This window comes from Somniosus microcephalus, unplaced genomic scaffold (assembly GCF_052327205.1).
Source record: "Somniosus microcephalus isolate GS21.2 unplaced genomic scaffold, FLI_Smic_1.0 scaffold39, whole genome shotgun sequence".
In the NCBI taxonomy this organism is placed as follows: domain Eukaryota; kingdom Metazoa; phylum Chordata; class Chondrichthyes; order Squaliformes; family Somniosidae; genus Somniosus; species Somniosus microcephalus.
Window position 1 is genome coordinate 774,348 of NW_028225226.1, and position 18,773 is coordinate 793,120.

General features: G+C 40.2%; 9 non-coding genes across 9 annotated transcripts; all 9 read right to left on the minus strand.

Moving 5' to 3' along the window:
- Positions 1-156: 156 nt before the first annotated feature.
- Positions 157-229, minus strand: trnav-aac (transfer RNA valine (anticodon AAC)). Its single transcript has one exon. It is a non-coding gene; the product is annotated as a tRNA-Val (tRNA).
- Positions 230-2,206: 1,977 nt separating this feature from the next.
- trnav-aac (transfer RNA valine (anticodon AAC)) lies at positions 2,207-2,279 on the minus strand. Its single transcript has one exon. It is a non-coding gene; the product is annotated as a tRNA-Val (tRNA).
- A 1,977-nt stretch (positions 2,280-4,256) lies between these two features.
- Positions 4,257-4,329, minus strand: trnav-aac (transfer RNA valine (anticodon AAC)). The gene has a single exon. It is a non-coding gene; the product is annotated as a tRNA-Val (tRNA).
- Positions 4,330-6,306: 1,977 nt separating this feature from the next.
- trnav-aac (transfer RNA valine (anticodon AAC)) lies at positions 6,307-6,379 on the minus strand. The gene has a single exon. It is a non-coding gene; the product is annotated as a tRNA-Val (tRNA).
- Positions 6,380-8,356: 1,977 nt separating this feature from the next.
- On the minus strand, positions 8,357-8,429 carry trnav-aac (transfer RNA valine (anticodon AAC)). Its single transcript has one exon. It is a non-coding gene; the product is annotated as a tRNA-Val (tRNA).
- A 1,977-nt stretch (positions 8,430-10,406) lies between these two features.
- On the minus strand, positions 10,407-10,479 carry trnav-aac (transfer RNA valine (anticodon AAC)). Its single transcript has one exon. It is a non-coding gene; the product is annotated as a tRNA-Val (tRNA).
- Positions 10,480-12,456: 1,977 nt separating this feature from the next.
- On the minus strand, positions 12,457-12,529 carry trnav-aac (transfer RNA valine (anticodon AAC)). The gene has a single exon. It is a non-coding gene; the product is annotated as a tRNA-Val (tRNA).
- Positions 12,530-14,506: 1,977 nt separating this feature from the next.
- On the minus strand, positions 14,507-14,579 carry trnav-aac (transfer RNA valine (anticodon AAC)). Its single transcript has one exon. It is a non-coding gene; the product is annotated as a tRNA-Val (tRNA).
- Positions 14,580-18,606: 4,027 nt separating this feature from the next.
- Positions 18,607-18,679, minus strand: trnav-aac (transfer RNA valine (anticodon AAC)). The gene has a single exon. It is a non-coding gene; the product is annotated as a tRNA-Val (tRNA).
- Between the last annotated feature and the right edge of the window lie 94 nt (positions 18,680-18,773).

Below are 18,773 nucleotides of genomic sequence, written 5' to 3' on the forward strand. Positions count from 1 at the left end.
AGGGCTGGAAACGGAAGTGAGCGAGCGAAACCGTAGTGTTCTGTGTGTGTGTATAACTGTACAGAATAACACAAATGTAACAGGACTTTGTTACATTGCATAACAAATGCGAATTGATCCATTTTTCTACGATTTAAATGAACATGATTTACAAAATGTTTGCGCCCGGTTTCGAACCGGGGACCTTTCGCGTGTTAGGCGAGCGTGATAACCACTACACTACGGAAACGCTGGATAAAACAGTCGCCTTTGGCTATAAATCTATGAATCTATGAAGAAAGTTATTTAAGTTTGACTGTCACCCAGCAAACATGTTACAATTTCCTTCAGTGTGCAACACACATTTATGTTCGTTTTAATACAATTAATAAGATTTTCACAGACTTCAATTGTTTTTGTCAGAACTGAAATCCCTGACTGGGAATCAAACCTGATTGTTTTCAATGATGATTGGATTGTCCTATGAGGAGAGATTGAGTAGATTGGGCCTATAATCTCTGGAGTTCAGAAGTACGAGATGTGTTGTCATTGAAAGGTACAATTTTCTTGGAGGGCTTGAAAGGATAGAAGCTGAGAGGTTGTTTCCCCTGGCTGGAGAGTCTAGAACTGGGGGGCAGAGTCTGAGGATTAGGGGCCGGCTATTTGAGACTCAGATGAGGAGACATTTCTTCACTCAGAGGCTTGTGATCTTTGCAATTCTCAACCTCAGAGGGCAGTGGATGCTCAGTCATTGAGTATATTCAAGGATTTGAGAGTCCTTTTACACAGAATACAGAAAGTTAACTTTTGTGAGCTCTTCCTTTATATTGAGCGCTGTCTCCTTCTTTAATCGTTGTCAGCTTTCGCTTGGCGGTTACTTCGCAGCACCAACTTCTTTGTAAGTTCGAACTCTGTCTCACCGCGGGCGCAGTCTGGGCTTTTTTCAATCCCCTTCAACACCGAAACACATTAAAGCAGTGATTTTAATTTAGTAGTGTGATATTTTTCGAGGCACCATTAAATGATTCAATAATTTATTCCTATCAGTGTTGCAGGCTGGGTTCGATTCACGGTTAGGGAAGAAATTTTGATATCACCGTTTCTTATTCATGAATGCGATGTAATTTTATTAAATTAATTACATGCATCTAATGTGAATAAATAAGAACTGCTTTAATCACCATTAATTAACCGGTAACTTTATTTTGCGGAATGAAAGACATAATAATATGGTTACTGAGGGACAGTCGAAACTTCATTCATTTATTTTGCTCTTTGCATCTCCTGAACTGTTAACCCATATCTCATTTTACACATTGCATTTCAGGAGAATGGTTTAAAATGTTCATTGCTTGAGAGAGCAGCGATCTGGGGCAACATTTGTAAAATTTAACGGGACCGGCTATTTCACAGAAAAAACCGATTCTCTCACATGATGTTTTCAGACCACACACTGACTGATCTTTGCTAGGCCCCAAGTGGATGATCTGACACTTGCCCGCGTTGAGCTCCATTATTCACTGGTCAGGGGAGATTTAATAGAGGTGATCAAAATTAAGGGGGAAACCGTTTCCACTGGCAGGAGTGTCAGCAGGGCTAAGGGGGAAGAGCAGCGGAGTGGGACTGATTGGATAGCTCTTTCAAAGATGCAATATGAATTCCTCATTTTAACCTGCAATTGATAGATTTTAGTTAACCAACGATATTAAGGGATCATTGAAGTCTGTGAGACACTTCATAACTGTTTCTATTATCATTAATCAACCCACAACATTTTGTTGCACACTGCAGGAATTGCTAACATGTATACCGGATGACAGTCAAACTTCAATAACTTTTTATAGAATCATAGAAAATTGCCTGAACCCCTGTGGTTAATGAAGGGAATTTTAATGGTTGAGTTCCGTATACACCTTGGAATTCTGGAAAACATGGTTTGTAGTTTGCAGTAACGGGGCTTAGATCTGCTGTTGTGAACCGAGGTAAAGCTGCAGGATCCTTGAATAATCTTTCACAATTCAACTGAAAGCAGCCGGAATGTGCAACTTTGAGAGGGGCTGTCTGCACGGTCAGGGCTGGAAACGGAAGTGAGCGAGCGAAACCGTAGTGTTCTGTGTGTGTGTATAACTGTACAGAATAACACAAATGTAACAGGACTTTGTTACATTGCATAACAAATGCGAATTGATCCATTTTTCTACGATTTAAATGAACATGATTTACAAAATGTTTGCGCCCGGTTTCGAACCGGGGACCTTTCGCGTGTTAGGCGAACGTGATAACCACTACACTACGGAAACGCTGGATAAAACAGTCGCCTTTGGCTATAAATCTATGAATCTATGAAGAAAGTTATTTAAGTTTGACTGTCACCCAGCAAACATGTTACAATTTCCTTCAGTGTGCAACACACATTTATGTTCGTTTTAATACAATTAATAAGATTTTCACAGACTTCAATTGTTTTTGTCAGAACTGAAATCCCTGACTGGGAATCAAACCTGATTGTTTTCAATGATGATTGGATTGTCCTATGAGGAGAGATTGAGTAGATTGGGCCTATAATCTCTGGAGTTCAGAAGTACGAGATGTGTTGTCATTGAAAGGTACAATTTTCTTGGAGGGCTTGAAAGGATAGAAGCTGAGAGGTTGTTTCCCCTGGCTGGAGAGTCTAGAACTGGGGGGCAGAGTCTGAGGATTAGGGGCCGGCTATTTGAGACTCAGATGAGGAGACATTTCTTCACTCAGAGGCTTGTGATCTTTGCAATTCTCAACCTCAGAGGGCAGTGGATGCTCAGTCATTGAGTATATTCAAGGATTTGAGAGTCCTTTTACATAGAATACAGAAAGTTAACTTTTGTGAGCTCTTCCTTTATATTGAGCGCTGTCTCCTTCTTTAATCGTTGTCAGCTTTCGCTTGGCGGTTACTTCGCAGCACCAACTTCTTTGTAAGTTCGAACTCTGTCTCACCGCGGGCGCAGTCTGGGCTTTTTTCAATCCCCTTCAACACCGAAACACATTAAAGCAGTGATTTTAATTTAGTAGTGTGATATTTTTCGAGGCACCATTAAATGATTCAATAATTTATTCCTATCAGTGTTGCAGGCTGGGTTCGATTCACGGTTAGGGAAGAAATTTTGATATCACCGTTTCTTATTCATGAATGCGATGTAATTTTATTAAATTAATTACATGCATCTAATGTGAATAAATAAGAACTGCTTTAATCACCATTAATTAACCGGTAACTTTATTTTGCGGAATGAAAGACATAATAATATGGTTACTGAGGGACAGTCGAAACTTCATTCATTTATTTTGCTCTTTGCATCTCCTGAACTGTTAACCCATATCTCATTTTACACATTGCATTTCAGGAGAATGGTTTAAAATGTTCATTGCTTGAGAGAGCAGCGATCTGGGGCAACATTTGTAAAATTTAACGGGACCGGCTATTTCACAGAAAAAACCGATTCTCTCACATGATGTTTTCAGACCACACACTGACTGATCTTTGCTAGGCCCCAAGTGGATGATCTGACACTTGCCCGCGTTGAGCTCCATTATTCACTGGTCAGGGGAGATTTAATAGAGGTGATCAAAATTAAGGGGGAAACCGTTTCCACTGGCAGGAGTGTCAGCAGGGCTATGGGGGAAGAGCAGCGGAGTGGGTCTGATTGGATAGCTCTTTCAAAGATGCAATATGAATTCCTCATTTTAACCTGCAATTGATAGATTTTAGTTAACCAACGATATTAAGGGATCATTGAAGTCTGTGAGACACTTCATAACTGTTTCTATTATCATTAATCAACCCACAACATTTTGTTGCACACTACAGGAATTGCTAACATGTATACCGGATGACAGTCAAACTTCAATAACTTTTTATAGAATCATAGAAAATTGCCTGAACCCCTGTGGTTAATGAAGGGAATTTTAATGGTTGAGTTCCGTATACACCTTGGAATTCTGGAAAACATGGTTTGTAGTTTGCAGTAACGGGGCTTAGATCTGCTGTTGTGAACCGAGGTAAAGCTGCAGGATCCTTGAATAATCTTTCACAATTCAACTGAAAGCAGCCGGAATGTGCAACTTTGAGAGGGGCTGTCTGCACGGTCAGGGCTGGAAACGGAAGTGAGCGAGCGAAACCGTAGTGTTCTGTGTGTGTGTATAACTGTACAGAATAACACAAATGTAACAGGACTTTGTTACATTGCATAACAAATGCGAATTGATCCATTTTTCTACGATTTAAATGAACATGATTTACAAAATGTTTGCGCCCGGTTTCGAACCGGGGACCTTTCGCGTGTTAGGCGAACGTGATAACCACTACACTACGGAAACACTGGATAAAACAGTCGCCTTTGGCTATAAATCTATGAATCTATGAAGAAAGTTATTTAAGTTTGACTGTCACCCAGCAAACATGTTACAATTTCCTTCAGTGTGCAACACACATTTATGTTCGTTTTAATACAATTAATAAGATTTTCACAGACTTCAATTGTTTTTGTCAGAACTGAAATCCCTGACTGGGAATCAAACCTGATTGTTTTCAATGATGATTGGATTGTCCTATGAGGAGAGATTGAGTAGATTGGGCCTATAATCTCTGGAGTTCAGAAGTACGAGATGTGTTGTCAATGAAAGGTACAATTTTCTTGGAGGGCTTGAAAGGATAGAAGCTGAGAGGTTGTTTCCCCTGGCTGGAGAGTCTAGAAGTGGGGGGCAGAGTCTGAGGATTAGGGGCCGGCTATTTGAGACTCAGATGAGGAGACATTTCTTCACTCAGAGGCTTGTGATCTTTGCAATTCTCAACCTCAGAGGGCAGTGGATGCTCAGTCATTGAGTATATTCAAGGATTTGAGAGTCCTTTTACACAGAATACAGAAAGTTAACTTTTGTGAGCTCTTCCTTTATATTGAGCGCTGTCTCCTTCTTTAATCGTTGTCAGCTTTCGCTTGGCGGTTACTTCGCAGCACCAACTTCTTTGTAAGTTCGAACTCTGTCTCACCGCGGGCGCAGTCTGGGCTTTCTTCAATCCCCTTCAACACCGAAACACATTAAAGCAGTGATTTTAATTTAGTAGTGTGATATTTTTCGAGGCACCATTAAATGATTCAATAATTTATTCCTATCAGTTTTGCAGGCTGGGTTCGATTCACGGTTAGGGAAGAAATTTTGATATCACCGTTTCTTATTCATGAATGCGATGTAATTTTATTAAATTAATTACATGCATCTAATGTGAATAAATAAGAACTGCTTTAATCACCATTAATTAACCGGTAACTTTATTTTGCGGAATGAAAGACATAATAATATGGTTACTGAGGGACAGTCGAAACTTCATTCATTTATTTTGCTCTTTGCATCTCCTGAACTGTTAACCCATATCTCATTTTACACATTGCATTTCAGGAGAATGGTTTAAAATGTTCATTGCTTGAGAGAGCAGCGATCTGGGGCAACATTTGTAAAATTTAACGGGACCGGCTATTTCACAGAAAAAACCGATTCTCTCACATGATGTTTTCAGACCACACACTGACTGATCTTTGCTAGGCCCCAAGTGGATGATCTGACACTTGCCCGCGTTGAGCTCCATTATTCACTGGTCAGGGGAGATTTAATAGAGGTGATCAAAATTAAGGGGGAAACCGTTTCCACTGGCAGGAGTGTCAGCAGGGCTATGGGGGAAGAGCAGCGGAGTGGGACTGATTGGATAGCTCTTTCAAAGATGCAATATGAATTCCTCATTTTAACCTGCAATTGATAGATTTAAGTTAACCAACGGTATTAAGGGATCATTGAAGTCTGTGAGACACTTCATAACTGTTTCTATTATCATTAATCAACCCACAACATTTTGTTGCACACTGCAGGAATTGCTAACATGTATACCGGATGACAGTCAAACTTCAATAACTTTTTATAGAATCATAGAAAATTGCCTGAACCCCTGTGGTTAATGAAGGGAATTTTAATGGTTGAGTTCCGTATACACCTTGGAATTCTGGAAAACATGGTTTGTAGTTTGCAGAAACGGGGCTTAGATCTGCTGTTGTGAACCGAGGTAAAGCTGCAGGATCCTTGAATAATCTTTCACAATTCAACTGAAAGCAGCCGGAATGTGCAACTTTGAGAGGGGCTGTCTGCACGGTCAGGGCTGCAAACGGAAGTGAGCGAGCGAAACCGTAGTGTTCTGTGTGTGTGTACAACTGTACAGAATAACACAAATGTAACAGGACTTTGTTACATTGCATAACAAATGCGAATTGATCAATTTTTCTACGATTTAAATGAACATGATTTACAAAATATTTCCGCCCGGTTTCGAACCGGGGACCTTTCGCGTGTTAGGCGAACGTGATAACCACTACACTACGGAAACGCTGGATAAAACAGTCGCCTTTGGCTATAAATCTATGAATCTATGAAGAAAGTTATTTAAGTTTGACTGTCACCCAGCAAACATGTTACAATTTCCTTCAGTGTGCAACACACATTTTTGTTCGTTTTAATACAATTAATAAGATTCTCACAGACTTCAATTGTCTTTGTCAGAACTGAAATCCCTGACTGGGAATCAAACCTGATTGTATTCAATGATGATTGGATTGTCCTATGAGGAGAGATTGAGTAGATTGGGCCTATAATCTCTGGAGTTCAGAAGTACGAGATGTGTTGTCATTGAAAGGAACAATTTTCTTGGAGGGCTTGAAAGGATAGAAGCTGAGAGGTTGTTTCCCCTGGCTGGAGAGTCTAGAACTGGGGGGCAGAGTCTGAGGATTAGGGGCCGGCTATTTGAGACTCAGATGAGGAGACATTTCTTCACTCAGAGGCTTGTGATCTTTGCAATTCTCAACCTCAGAGGGCAGTGGATGCTCAGTCATTGAGTATATTCAAGGATTTGAGAGTCCTTTTACATAGAATACAGAAAGTTAACTTTTGTGAGCTCTTCCTTTATATTGAGCGCTGTCTCCTTCTTTAATCGTTGTCAGCTTTCGCTTGGCGGTTACTTCGCAGCACCAACTTCTTTGTAAGTTCGAACTCTGTCTCACCGCGGGCGCAGTCTGGGCTTTTTTCAATCCCCTTCAACACCGAAACACATTAAAGCAGTGATTTTAATTTAGTAGTGTGATATTTTTCGAGGCACCATTAAATGATTCAATAATTTATTCCTATCAGTGTTGCAGGCTGGGTTCGATTCACGGTTAGGGAAGAAATTTTGATATCACCGTTTCTTATTCATGAATGCGATGTAATTTTATTAAATTAATTACATGCATCTAATGTGAATAAATAAGAACTGCTTTAATCACCATTAATTAACCGGTAACTTTATTTTGCGGAATGAAAGACATAATAATATGGTTACTGAGGGACAGTCGAAACTTCATTCATTTATTTTGCTCTTTGCATCTCCTGAACTGTTAACCCATATCTCATTTTACACATTGCATTTCAGGAGAATGGTTTAAAATGTTCATTGCTTGAGAGAGCAGCGATCTGGGGCAACATTTGTAAAATTTAACGGGACCGGCTATTTCACAGAAAAAACCGATTCTCTCACATGATGTTTTCAGACCACACACTGACTGATCTTTGCTAGGCCCCAAGTGGATGATCTGACACTTGCCCGCGTTGAGCTCCATTATTCACTGGTCAGGGGAGATTTAATAGAGGTGATCAAAATTAAGGGGGAAACCGTTTCCACTGGCAGGAGTGTCAGCAGGGCTATGGGGGAAGAGCAGCGGAGTGGGACTGATTGGATAGCTCTTTCAAAGATGCAATATGAATTCCTCATTTTAACCTGCAATTGATAGATTTAAGTTAACCAACGGTATTAAGGGATCATTGAAGTCTGTGAGACACTTCATAACTGTTTCTATTATCATTAATCAACCCACAACATTTTGTTGCGCACTGCAGGAATTGCTAACATGTATACCGGATGACAGTCAAACTTCAATAACTTTTTATAGAATCATAGAAAATTGCCTGAACCCCTGTGGTTAATGAAGGGAATTTTAATGGTTGAGTTCCGTACACACCTTGGAATTCTGGAAAACATGGTTTGTAGTTTGCAGAAACGGGGCTTAGATCTGCTGTTGTGAACCGAGGTAAAGCTGCAGGATCCTTGAATAATCTTTCACAATTCAACTGAAAGCAGCCGGAATGTGCAACTTTGAGAGGGGCTGTCTGCACGGTCAGGGCTGGAAACGGAAGTGAGCGAGCGAAACCGTAGTGTTCTGTGTGTGTGTACAACTGTACAGAATAACACAAATGTAACAGGACTTTGTTACATTGCATAACAAATGCGAATTGATCCATTTTTCTACGATTTAAATGAACATGATTTACAAAATGTTTCCGCCCGGTTTCGAACCGCGGACCTTTCGCGTGTTAGGCGAACGTGATAACCACTACACTACGGAAACGCTGGATAAAACAGTCGCCTTTGGCTATAAATTTATGAATCTATGAAGAAAGTTATTTAAGTTTGACTGTCACCCAGCAAACATGTTACAATTTCCTTCAGTGTGCAACACACATTTTTGTTCGTTTTAATACAATTAATAAGATTCTCACAGACTTCAATTGTCTTTGTCAGAACTGAAATCCCTGACTGGGAATCAAACCTGATTGTATTCAATGATGATTGGATTGTCCTATGAGGAGAGATTGAGTAGATTGGGCCTATAATCTCTGGAGTTCAGAAGTACGAGATGTGTTGTCATTGAAAGGTACAATTTTCTTGGAGGGCTTGAAAGGATAGAAGCTGAGAGGTTGTTTCCCCTGGCTGGAGAGTCTAGAACTGGGGGGCAGAGTCTGAGGATTAGGGGCCGGCTATTTGAGACTCAGATGAGGAGACATTTCTTCACTCAGAGGCTTGTGATCTTTGCAATTCTCAACCTCAGAGGGCAGTGGATGCTCAGTCATTGAGTATATTCAAGGATTTGAGAGTCCTTTTACATAGAATACAGAAAGTTAACTTTTGTGAGCTCTTCCTTTATATTGAGCGCTGTCTCCTTCTTTAATCGTTGTCAGCTTTCGCTTGGCGGTTACTTCGCAGCACCAACTTCTTTGTAAGTTCGAACTCTGTCTCACCGCGGGCGCAGTCTGGGCTTTTTTCAATCCCCTTCAACACCGAAACACATTAAAGCAGTGATTTTAATTTAGTAGTGTGATATTTTTCGAGGCACCATTAAATGATTCAATAATTTATTCCTATCAGTGTTGCAGGCTGGGTTCGATTCACGGTTAGGGAAGACATTTTGATATCACCGTTTCTTATTCATGAATGCGATGTAATTTTATTAAATTAATTACATGCATCTAATGTGAATAAATAAGAACTGCTTTAATCACCATTAATTAACCGGTAACTTTATTTTGCGGAATGAAAGACATAATAATATGGTTACTGAGGGACAGTCGAAACTTCATTCATTTATTTTGCTCTTTGCATCTCCTGAACTGTTAACCCATATCTCATTTTACACATTGCATTTCAGGAGAATGGTTTAAAATGTTCATTGCTTGAGAGAGCAGCGATCTGGGGCAACATTTGTAAAATTTAACGGGACCGGCTATTTCACAGAAAAAACCGATTCTCTCACATGATGTTTTCAGACCACACACTGACTGATCTTTGCTAGGCCCCAAGTGGATGATCTGACACTTGCCCGCGTTGAGCTCCATTATTCACTGGTCAGGGGAGATTTAATAGAGGTGATCAAAATTAAGGGGGAAACCGTTTCCACTGGCAGGAGTGTCAGCAGGGCTATGGGGGAAGAGCAGCGGAGTGGGACTGATTGGATAGCTCTTTCAAAGATGCAATATGAATTCCTCATTTTAACCTGCAATTGATAGATTTTAGTTAACCAACGGTATTAAGGGATCATTGAAGTCTGTGAGACACTTCATAACTGTTTCTATTATCATTAATCAACCCACAACATTTTGTTGCACACTGCAGGAATTGCTAACATGTATACCGGATGACAGTCAAACTTCAATAACTTTTTATAGAATCATAGAAAATTGCCTGAACCCCTGTGGTTAATGAAGGGAATTTTAATGGTTGAGTTCCGTATACACCTTGGAATTCTGGAAAACATGGTTTGTAGTTTGCAGAAACGGGGCTTAGATCTGCTGTTGTGAACCGAGGTAAAGCTGCAGGATCCTTGAATAATCTTTCACAATTCAACTGAAAGCAGCCGGAATGTGCAACTTTGAGAGGGGCTGTCTGCACGGTCAGGGCTGCAAACGGAAGTGAGCGAGCGAAACCGTAGTGTTCTATGTGTGTGTACAACTGTACAGAATAACACAAATGTAACAGGACTTTGTTACATTGCATAACAAATGCGAATTGATCAATTTTTCTACGATTTAAATGAACATGATTTACAAAATATTTCCGCCCGGTTTCGAACCGGGGACCTTTCGCGTGTTAGGCGAACGTGATAACCACTACACTACGGAAACGCTGGATAAAACAGTCGCCTTTGGCTATAAATCTATGAATCTATGAAGAAAGTTATTTAAGTTTGACTGTCACCCAGCAAACATGTTACAATTTCCTTCAGTGTGCAACACACATTTTTGTTCGTTTTAATACAATTAATAAGATTCTCACAGACTTCAATTGTCTTTGTCAGAACTGAAATCCCTGACTGGGAATCAAACCTGATTGTATTCAATGATGATTGGATTGTCCTATGAGGAGAGATTGAGTAGATTGGGCCTAAAATCTCTGGAGTTCAGAAGTACGAGATGTGTTGTCATTGAAAGGTACAATTTTCTTGGAGGGCTTGAAAGGATAGAAGCTGAGAGGTTGTTTCCCCTGGCTGGAGAGTCTAGAACTGGGGGGCAGAGTCTGAGGATTAGGGGCCGGCTATTTGAGACTCAGATGAGGAGACATTTCTTCACTCAGAGGCTTGTGATCTTTGCAATTCTCAACCTCAGAGGGCAGTGGATGCTCAGTCATTGAGTATATTCAAGGATTTGAGAGTCCTTTTACATAGAATACAGAAAGTTAACTTTTGTGAGCTCTTCCTTTATATTGAGCGCTGTCTCCTTCTTTAATCGTTGTCAGCTTTCGCTTGGCGGTTACTTCGCAGCACCAACTTCTTTGTAAGTTCGAACTCTGTCTCACCGCGGGCGCAGTCTGGGCTTTTTTCAATCCCCTTCAACACCGAAACACATTAAAGCAGTGATTTTAATTTAGTAGTGTGATATTTTTCGAGGCACCATTAAATGATTCAATAATTTATTCCTATCAGTGTTGCAGGCTGGGTTCGATTCACGGTTAGGGAAGAAATTTTGATATCACCGTTTCTTATTCATGAATGCGATGTAATTTTATTAAATTAATTACATGCATCTAATGTGAATAAATAAGAACTGCTTTAATCACCATTAATTAACCGGTAACTTTATTTTGCGGAATGAAAGACATAATAATATGGTTACTGAGGGACAGTCGAAACTTCATTCATTTATTTTGCTCTTTGCATCTCCTGAACTGTTAACCCATATCTCATTTTACACATTGCATTTCAGGAGAATGGTTTAAAATGTTCATTGCTTGAGAGAGCAGCGATCTGGGGCAACATTTGTAACATTTAACGGGACCGGCTATTTCACAGAAAAAACCGATTCTCTCACATGATGTTTTCAGACCACACACTGACTGATCTTTGCTAGGCCCCAAGTGGATGATCTGATACTTGCCCGCGTTGAGCTCCATTATTCACTGGTCAGGGGAGATTTAATAGAGGTGATCAAAATTAAGGGGGAAACCGTTTCCACTGGCAGGAGTGTCAGCAGGGCTATGGGGGAAGAGCAGCGGAGTGGGACTGTTTGGATAGCTCTTTCAAAGATGCAATATGAATTCCTCATTTTAACCTGCAATTGATAGATTTAAGTTAACCAACGGTATTAAGGGATCATTGAAGTCTGTGAGACACTTCATAACTGTTTCTATTATCATTAATCAACCCACAACATTTTGTTGCACACTGCAGGAATTGCTAACATGTATACCGGATGACAGTCAAACCTCAATAACTTTTTATAGAATCATAGAAAATTGCCTGAACCCCTGTGGTTAATGAAGGGAATTTTAATGGTTGAGTTCCGTATACACCTTGGAATTCTGGAAAACATGGTTTGTAGTTTGCAGAAACGGGGCTTAGATCTGCTGTTGTGAACCGAGGTAAAGCTGCAGGATCCTTGAATAATCTTTCACAATTCAACTGAAAGCAGCCGGAATGTGCAACTTTGAGAGGGGCTGTCTGCACGGTCAGGGCTGGAAATGGAAGTGAGCGAGCGAAACCGTAGTGTTCTGTGTGTGTGTACAACTGTACAGAATAACACAAATGTAACAGGACTTTGTTACATTGCATAACAAATGCGAATTGATCCATTTTTCTACGATTTAAATGAACATGATTTACAAAATGTTTCCGCCCGGTTTCGAACCGGGGACCTTTCGCGTGTTAGGCGAACGTGATAACCACTACACTACGGAAACGCTGGATAAAACAGTCGCCTTTGGCTATAAATTTATGAATCTATGAAGAAAGTTATTTAAGTTTGACTGTCACCCAGCAAACATGTTACAATTTCCTTCAGTGTGCAACACACATTTTTGTTCGTTTTAATACAATTAATAAGATTCTCACAGACTTCAATTGTCTTTGTCAGAACTGAAATCCCTGACTGGGAATCAAACCTGATTGTATTCAATGATGATTGGATTGTCCTATGAGGAGAGATTGAGTAGATTGGGCCTATAATCTCTGGAGTTCAGAAGTACGAGATGTGTTGTCATTGAAAGGTACAATTTTCTTGGAGGGCTTGAAAGGATAGAAGCTGAGAGGTTGTTTCCCCTGGCTGGAGAGTCTAGAACTGGGGGGCAGAGTCTGAGGATTAGGGGCCGGCTATTTGAGACTCAGATGAGGAGACATTTCTTCACTCAGAGGCTTGTGATCTTTGCAATTCTCAACCTCAGAGGGCAGTGGATGCTCAGTCATTGAGTATATTCAAGGATTTGAGAGTCCTTTTACATAGAATACAGAAAGTTAACTTTTGTGAGCTCTTCCTTTATATTGAGCGCTGTCTCCTTCTTTAATCGTTGTCAGCTTTCGCTTGGCAGTTACTTCGCAGCACCAACTTCTTTGTAAGTTCGAACTCTGTCTCACCGCGGGCGCAGTCTGGGCTTTTTTCAATCCCCTTCAACACCGAAACACATTAAAGCAGTGATTTTAATTTAGTAGTGTGATATTTTTCGAGGCACCATTAAATGATTCAATAATTTATTCCTATCAGTGTTGCAGGCTGGGTTCGATTCACGGTTAGGGAAGACATTTTGATATCACCGTTTCTTATTCATGAATGCGATGTAATTTTATTAAATTAATTACATGCATCTAATGTGAATAAATAAGAACTGCTTTAATCACCATTAATTAACCGGTAACTTTATTTTGCGGAATGAAAGACATAATAATATGGTTACTGAGGGACAGTCGAAACTTCATTCATTTATTTTGCTCTTTGCATCTCCTGAACTGTTAACCCATATCTCATTTTACACATTGCATTTCAGGAGAATGGTTTAAAATGTTCATTGCTTGAGAGAGCAGCGATCTGGGGCAACATTTGTAACATTTAACGGGACCGGCTATTTCACAGAAAAAACCGATTCTCTCACATGATGTTTTCAGACCACACACTGACTGATCTTTGCTAGGCCCCAAGTGGATGATCTGACACTTGCCCGCGTTGAGCTCCATTATTCACTGGTCAGGGGAGATTTAATAGAGGTGATCAAAATTAAGGGGGAAACCGTTTCCACTGGCAGGAGTGTCAGCAGGGCTATGGGGGAAGAGCAGCGGAGTGGGACTGATTGGATAGCTCTTTCAAAGATGCAATATGAATTCCTCATTTTAACCTGCAATTGATAGATTTTAGTTAACCAACGGTATTAAGGGATCATTGAAGTCTGTGAGACACTTCATAACTGTTTCTATTATCATTAATCAACCCACAACATTTTGTTGCACACTGCAGGAATTGCTAACATGTATACCGGATGACAGTCAAACTTCAATAACTTTTTATAGAATCATAGAAAATTGCCTGAACCCCTGTGGTTAATGAAGGGAATTTTAATGGTTGAGTTCCGTATACACCTTGGAATTCTGGAAAACATGGTTTGTAGTTTGCAGAAACGGGGCTTAGATCTGCTGTTGTGAACCGAGGTAAAGCTGCAGGATCCTTGAATAATCTTTCACAATTCAACTGAAAGCAGCCGGAATGTGCAACTTTGAGAGGGGCTGTCTGCACGGTCAGGGCTGGAAATGGAAGTGAGCGAGCGAAACCGTAGTGTTCTGTGTGTGTGTACAACTGTACAGAATAACACAAATGTAACAGGACTTTGTTACATTGCATAACAAATGCGAATTGATCCATTTTTCTACGATTTAAATGAACATGATTTACAAAATGTTTCCGCCCGGTTTCGAACCGGGGACCTTTCGCGTGTTAGGCGAACGTGATAACCACTACACTACGGAAACGCTGGATAAAACAGTCGCCTTTGGCTATAAATTTATGAATCTATGAAGAAAGTTATTTAAGTTTGACTGTCACCCAGCAAACATGTTACAATTTCCTTCAGTGTGCAACACACATTTTTGTTCGTTTTAATACAATTAATAAGATTCTCACAGACTTCAATTGTCTTTGTCAGAACTGAAATCCCTGACTGGGAATCAAACCTGATTGTATTCAATGATGATTGGATTGTCCTATGAGGAGAGATTGAGTAGATTGGGCCTATAATCTCTGGAGTTCAGAAGTACGAGATGTGTTGTCATTGAAAGGTACAATTTTCTTGGAGGGCTTGAAAGGATAGAAGCTGAGAGGTTGTTTCCCCTGGCTGGAGAGTCTAGAACTGGGGGGCAGAGTCTGAGGATTAGGGGCCGGCTATTTGAGACTCAGATGAGGAGACATTTCTTCACTCAGAGGCTTGTGATCTTTGCAATTCTCAACCTCAGAGGGCAGTGGATCCTCAGTCATTGAGTATATTCAAGGATTTGAGAGTCCTTTTACATAGAATACAGAAAGTTAACTTTTGTGAGCTCTTCCTTTATATTGAGCGCTGTCTCCTTCTTTAATCGTTGTCAGCTTTCGCTTGGCAGTTACTTCGCAGCACCAACTTCTTTGTAAGTTCGAACTCTGTCTCACCGCGGGCGCAGTCTGGGCTTTTTTCAATCCCCTTCAACACCGAAACACATTAAAGCAGTGATTTTAATTTAGTAGTGTGATATTTTTCGAGGCACCATTAAATGATTCAATAATTTATTCCTATCAGTGTTGCAGGCTGGGTTCGATTCACGGTTAGGGAAGACATTTTGATATCACCGTTTCTTATTCATGAATGCGATGTAATTTTATTAAATTAATTACATGCATCTAATGTGAATAAATAAGAACTGCTTTAATCACCATTAATTAACCGGTAACTTTATTTTGCGGAATGAAAGACATAATAATATGGTTACTGAGGGACAGTCGAAACTTCATTCATTTATTTTGCTCTTTGCATCTCCTGAACTGTTAACCCATATCTCATTTTACACGTTGCATTTCAGGAGAATGGTTTAAAATGTTAATTGCTTGAGAGAGCAGCGATCTGGGGCAACATTTGTAAAATTTAACGGGACCGGCTATTTCACAGAAAAAAACGATTCTCTCACATGATGTTTTCAGACCACACACTGACTGATCTTTGCTAGGCCCCAAGTGGATGATCTGACACTTGCCCGCGTTGAGCTCCATTATTCACTGGTCAGGGGAGATTTAATAGAGGTGATCAAAATTAAGGGGGAAACCGTTTCCACTGGCAGGAGTGTCAGCAGGGCTATGGGGGAAGAGCAGCGGAGTGGGACTGATTGGATAGCTCTTTCAAAGATGCAATATGAATTCCTCATTTTAACCTGCAATTGATAGATTTTAGTTAACCAACGGTATTAAGGGATCATTGAAGTCTGTGAGACACTTCATAACTGTTTCTATTATCATTAATCAACCCACAACATTTTGTTGCACACTGCAGGAATTGCTAACATGTATACCGGATGACAGTCAAACTTCAATAACTTTTTATAGAATCATAGAAAATTGCCTGAACCCCTGTGGTTAATGAAGGGAATTTTAATGGTTGAGTTCCGTATACACCTTGGAATTCTGGAAAACATGGTTTGTAGTTTGCAGAAACGGGGCTTAGATCTGCTGTTGTGAACCGAGGTAAAGCTGCAGGATCCTTGAATAATCTTTCACAATTCAACTGAAAGCAGCCGGAATGTGCAACTTTGAGAGGGGCTGTCTGCACGGTCAGGGCTGGAAACGGAAGTGAGCGAGCGAAACCGTAGTGTTCTGTGTGTGTGTACAACTGTACAGAATAACACAAATGTAACAGGACTTTGTTACATTGCATAACAAATGCGAATTGATCCATTTTTCTACGATTTAAATGAACATGATTTACAAAATGTTTCCGCGCTGTTTCGAACCGGGGACCTTTCGCGTGTTAGGCGAACATGATAACCACTACACAACGGAAACGCTGGATAAAACAGTCGCCTTTGGCTATAAATCTATGAATCTATAAAGAAAGTTATTTAAGTTTGACTGTCACCCAGCAAACATGTTACAATTTCCTTCAGTGTGCAACACACATTTTTGTTCGTTTTAATACAATTAATAAGATTTTCACAGACTTCAATTGTCTTTGTCAGAACTGAAATCCCTGACTGGGAATCAAACCTGATTGTTTTCAATGATGATTGGATTGTCCTATGAGGAGAGATTGAGTAGATTGGGCCTATAATCTCTGGAGTTCAGAAGTACGAGATGTGTTGTCATTGAAAGGAACAATTTTCTTGGAGGGCTTGAAAGGATAGAAGCTGAGAGGTTGTTTCCCCTGGCTGGAGAGTCTAGAACTGGGGGGCAGAGTCTGAGGATTAGGGGCCGGCTATTTGAGACTCAGATGAGGAGACATTTCTTCACTCAGAGGCTTGTGATCTTTGCAATTCTCAACCTCAGAGGGCAGTGGATGCTCAGTCATTGAGTATATTCAAGGATTTGAGAGTCCTTTTACATAGAATACAGAAAGTTAACTTTTGTGAGCTCTTCCTTTATATTGAGCGCTGTCTCCTTCTTTAATCGTTGTCAGCTTTCGCTTGGCGGTTACTTCGCAGCACCAACTTCTTTGTAAGTTCGAACTCTGTCTCACCGCGGGCGCAGTCTGGGCTTTTTTCAATCCCCTTCAACACCGAAACACATTAAAGCAGTGATTTTAATTTAGTAGTGTGATATTTTTCGAGGCACCATTAAATGATTCAATAATTTATTCCTATCAGTGTTGCAGGCTGGGTTCGATTCACGGTTAGGGAAGAAATTTTGATATCACCGTTTCTTATTCATGAATGCGATGTAATTTTATTAAATTAATTACATGCATCTAATGTGAATAAATAAGAACTGCTTTAATCACCATTAATTAACCGGTAACTTTATTTTGCGGAATGAAAGACATAATAATATGGTTACTGAGGGACAGTCGAAACTTCATTCATTTATTTTGCTCTTTGCATCTCCTGAACTGTTAACCCATATCTCATTTTACACATTGCATTTCAGGAGAATGGTTTAAAATGTTCATTGCTTGAGAGAGCAGCGATCTGGGGCAACATTTGTAAAATTTAACGGGACCGGCTATTTCACAGAAAAAACCGATTCTCTCACATGATGTTTTCAGACCACACACTGACTGATCTTTGCTAGGCCCCAAGTGGATGATCTGACACTTGCCCGCGTTGAGCTCCATTATTCACTGGTCAGGGGAGATTTAATAGAGGTGATCAAAATTAAGGGGGAAACCGTTTCCACTGGCAGGAGTGTCAGCAGGGCTATGGGGGAAGAGCAGCGGAGTGGGACTGATTGGATAGCTCTTTCAAAGATGCAATATGAATTCCTCATTTTAACCTGCAATTGATAGATTTTAGTTAACCAACGGTATTAAGGGATCATTGAAGTCTGTGAGACACTTCATAACTGTTTCTATTATCATTACTCAACCCACAACATTTTGTTGCACACTGCAGGAATTGCTAACATGTATACCGGATGACAGTCAAACTTCAATAACTTTTTATAGAATCATAGAAAATTGCCTGAACCCCTGTGGTTAATGAAGGGAATTTTAATGGTTGAGTTCCGTATACACCTTGGAATTCTGGAAAACATGGTTTGTAGTTTGCAGAAACGGGGCTTAGATCTGCTGTTGTGAACCGAGGTAAAGCTGCAGGATCCTTGAATAATCTTTCACAATTCAACTGAAAGCAGCCGGAATGTGCAACTTTGAGAGGGGCTGTCTGCACGGTCAGGGCTGGAAACGGAAGTGAGCGAGCGAAACCGTAGTGTTCTGTGTGTGTGTACAACTGTACAGAATAACACAAATGTAACAGGACTTTGTTACATTGCATAACAAATGCGAATTGATCCATTTTTCTACGATTTAAATGAACATGATTTACAAAATGTTTCCGCCCGGTTTCGAACCGGGGACCTTTCGCGTGTTAGGCGAACGTGATAACCACTACACTACGGAAACGCTGGATAAAACAGTCGCCTTTGGCTATAAATCTATGAATCTATGAAGAAACTTATTTAAGTTTGACTGTCACCCAGCAAACATGTTACAATTT